Source organism: Lathyrus oleraceus, chromosome 5, assembly GCF_024323335.1.
Source record: "Lathyrus oleraceus cultivar Zhongwan6 chromosome 5, CAAS_Psat_ZW6_1.0, whole genome shotgun sequence".
NCBI classification, from domain to species: domain Eukaryota; kingdom Viridiplantae; phylum Streptophyta; class Magnoliopsida; order Fabales; family Fabaceae; genus Lathyrus; species Lathyrus oleraceus.
Window position 1 is genome coordinate 613,696,100 of NC_066583.1, and position 4,459 is coordinate 613,700,558.

Below are 4,459 nucleotides of genomic sequence, written 5' to 3' on the forward strand. Positions count from 1 at the left end.
TTCTCTTATAAATAGGATTAGAGGGAGATCACCATGTAAATATACATTTTGTACATCTAGTTGATGAATTGGCCAGAATTTTGATAGAGCAATTGTGAACATTGTGCGAATGGTAGTTGGTTTCACCATGGGTCTGGAAGTTTCATCACAATCCACCCATGCAACCTATGACCTAACATCACCTATAAAATGAGCCTTATAACGCTCAAAAGGGCCATTATAATTTTTGTATGCCTAAAAATCCACATAGATCGAATAAGATTAACATCATAAGGACAATGAACTAAATTCCACGTCTTATTTCTAATAAGAGCATCAAATTCAGATTGCATTGTGGATTTCCAATTCGGGTTGAATAAGTCTAGTTTATGGTTTTTAGGTATGGGAAAGATGTTTTGGTTAGGTTGACATACTAATAGGGTAAATATCTTAAGGGATTTAATAATGTATTTCATGCTATAAGTGGTGATGGTTCGTGTAGGTAGAGGTGAATATGGTTGGGTTGGTGGTGGTGAAGGAGAGGAGTTTGTAATGGGCAGGTTGATCGGGGTGTTATGAGATAGTGATTATTGGTTTCGGGGTGAGGGTGGTTGGTCGGTTGTGGTTGCTAGTGTTAGTTGGGTATGTGCAACATGTGGTGATATTTGATTTTGTTATTGATGTACCAGGCAAGGGTGTAGGTCATCATTTAGGAAGTTATAAGAGTGAGGGAAATGAGAGTGTATCTTAGTGAAGGGAAATTGGGTTTCATTAAAGATAACATGCCTCGAAATTATTAATATTCGGTTTGATTAATCATAATACTTGTAACCTCTATGATTCATAGGATAACCCGAGAAGATAGACATAGTAGAGCGAGGTTGTAACTTATAAATGTTAGAAGACGAGAATAAAAGGATAATATAGACTACCAAAAACTCGTAGATGTGTGTAGGTGGGATTTCAGTGATATAAGAGTTGTGTTGATGATTGATTTTAAAGTGTTTTACATGGAAAAATGTTTAAAAGATAAGTTTCCATATGAAGAGAATGATGCCAAAACAATGTGGGAATAGAAGAATGAGCCATCATAGTGAGTATTATATTATTAATGGTTCTTATTTTCTATTATGCTTTCTCTTTTTGTGAGGATGTGTGTGAACAAGAGAAACAAAAATAGTGCCATGATCAGTGTAATAATTTCTAAATAGCTCATTATTATATTCACCGCCATTGTCACACTTAAAATATTTTACGATTTGCAAAAATTGTGTTTGAATAACTTTTGTAAGTGACTTGAACGTTTCAAATACTTGAGACTTTCTGCTAATAGGAAAGGTCCACAAGAAATTTGTAAAATCATCTCAAAATAGTACATAATATTTATGAGTAGCAGAACTTAAAATTGGAGACGTCCATAAATCATTATGTATAATATCAAATGGCATCTAAGTTGTAGTTTGAGAATTAGAAAATGGAAATTTAACATGTGTGCCTAAAACACAAGAGTCACAAATAACAGAAGAATTAAAAGGTTCACAAAATATGAATTTATTTTTGCGAAGGGAATTTAAAATAGACACGTCAGGGTGACCAGTAGGATATAAAAAACCACGTCTATCACATCTCATGAGAAGAATCCCCGTCTGAAAATCAGATACAGCAAAATCAAAAGGGTAAAAGGAAATAGAGACATTGTTGTCAGTGGTGAGCCGTCTCACAAAAAATAATTTTGTAATAATTTTTTGGGCATGCAAGACATGGTTTAAGTGAAGGGGTTTGTGATAGGTGGCTAGTTGTATGTGTCTGATATCATGAATTGGAATTCTGTGGCCACCATCAACAATAACTTTTTGATTTGAATTACTTAAAGGAGAATAAGATGAGAGATTACCTTGTGATGTCTCCATGTAAGATGTTGTGAAAATATCCATGTACCACCAATTGTTAGGAGTGTGGAGAGACATGGTGTGCACAGCGGCCTCAATGTTTGTCGGTGTCTGAGATGATGTAGTTGCTGCATATGCCCGAGGATGCTTTCCTAGAATGCTCGGCTCCTTCGGAAGAACATTAGGGTGTGCACACTGAGAGGTGGGATACGGGAACAAAGGCATAACCCATGGTTGTGGAGTTCAACTCATGGCTAAGAGGATGAGCACTGCTGCTGCTGCTAAGAAGGATATGACCATGGTATAAGGGAGTTTGGGAGCTATAGGATGAGGACCATGACAGTTACCACGTCCCCTGCCTCGACCCTGGTTGCCACGGGAGTGTGCTTGGTTTCCTTGGCGACAATTTCCATGTTGAAAGGTGTCTTCAAAAGGTATTTGCTAAGTGGTGCGCATGGAAGAATGACAACATGTGCTAGTCATTTTAGCCATACCAACTTCTTTTAAAGTGAGCATGGAACAAGCTTGATAGATGATAGGAAAAGGTTTACTCTGGAAAATCAAGGTAGCAACATTACGGCAAGCTTCTAGAATACCATATATCAGTTGATGAACCATGCAGTAGTTATTGACATGAGAGCTAACATTTCTCAACTGGTCAGAGAGCATATTAAGACGCTTATAGTAAGAAAACACATTGGTAAAATCCTCCACGCGAGTGTTGGAGAACTCTTGCTCGAGAGTGACAACACAGGCATTTTGATCGTCTTGAAAAATGCCAGCCAAATGATTCTAGACTTCCATAGAAGTGGAGTCTGGTTCCAGGATGGTTAGCATAACAGTGGAAACTATGGAATATATCCATTGAATAATGGTATATTCAAGGGTAGTCCACTATTCATACTCGGCAGTAGAGGTATCTGTTGGTGGCTTTTTATCCGTAGAGGGAACAATATGGTGTGGAACTCGATGAGAGCGGGTATGGATGCGAAAGAGCTTGACCCATGTGTGTAGCACCTCAAATTTGCACCTATCATTGTACATACATTTTCATATTAGGTCATAGCATATCATGGTCCATTGCACAGCATTGCATTGCCTCTTTTGCCTCAAGTGCAAGCCAATCAAGGAATTAGGTCAAACTGATCAGGAGATCAGCCAGACAAGCAAGCAAGCACAATTCTCAAGGAGCCAAGGCCCTAGGGTTTGTCCAACAAGTTCACATGACTTGGAGGTCTATTTGAAGTGTTCATATCAAAGGTTGAAGGCTTGGAGATCATCAGTTCATACACAGACAGTCAAAAACCCTAGAAAGTCAACAGTCAGTCAAAGCAGTGGATGGTGGCCATTCTTGTGGAATTTGGGCACCATGATCGATAATCAAGAGTCCATACAACTTGGGACATCATTTGAAGTCAAGGTCTTAAGGAATTAGGGTTTGGAAATCATCAGTCAATGCACAATCAGTCAGAAACCCTAAAAGTCAACTGTTGGTCAACTGCCTATTTAATCAGTGATTTGATGAAAGGAAATGGTTTGTGAGATCTTATTCATGTCCAAATAGTCATCATATATCATACCAAACACCATCATGGAAGAATTTGAAGCCAGATCAAAAATTTCCAAAAATGGAAACTGGGCCTGTAACTAAAACCTGCCATAAATGGAAAGTCTTGATCCTCAAAATTACATCTTGATACAAGCCTCAAATGAATTTTTGCCCAACATGAAAGTTGAAGATCTTGTTCTCCCATTTCCAAAAAGTCCAAGAACTCTCAATTCCCATGTGTGGTTGGCAAGTTATGATCGAATCGATTTCAGAAAATCTTGAACTTCAAAGGGCCATATCTCCCAAACCATTTGGCCAATTTTGGTGGGGTTTTTTCCTACAAGTCACATTTGATCCCCTCTTTCCAAAAATATAAATTTCATGAGCCAAAACTTCACCAATCAAAATGGCATTTTTTGACCTATCTCACTTAAATGCAAGTTTGACCAATGTTTGACTTTTTGAAATAAACATTTTTCTAACATTTGGCCAATTGGAACAGCTCAGAAAAGTCATTTAAAACATGTTTGCAAGCTCAATTATGCAGTACATGAAGCCATTCTTTAACTTGCTTGAAATTTGAAAAAAGTACAAATGCACCCATACCACTCCATACTAACCATGCCATGCCTTGTACCACAACCTAGCAGCATTGTGCATCATTGTTTTTCTGTCATTTGAGACCTCATCTTGCAGCATAAACCAACAGCAAAAAGAAGCCATGCCCTAGTGGCTTGAAATGTGGAAAGCAAGTACAATTTTCACCAATTACATCCACATCTTCATGGTTTTGATGCAAAACTACAAGCAACATCAGAGGGCAGAGATTATGATCATTGTCTGTCATTGCCAAACCTTATGAGCAGCCACATTTTGACAGCAAAAATAAAGAACTTCATTGATACAAAAAATCATTTTGGCCATTCTTCCAAAACCGGCCAGCAACATCCAACAGCAGGAGAACAAAAGCTGGCTTGGCTTGAGGCAATTTGTTCCAGCATTTTCTGTCATAGCAGACACACAAACCAACATAACATAACAA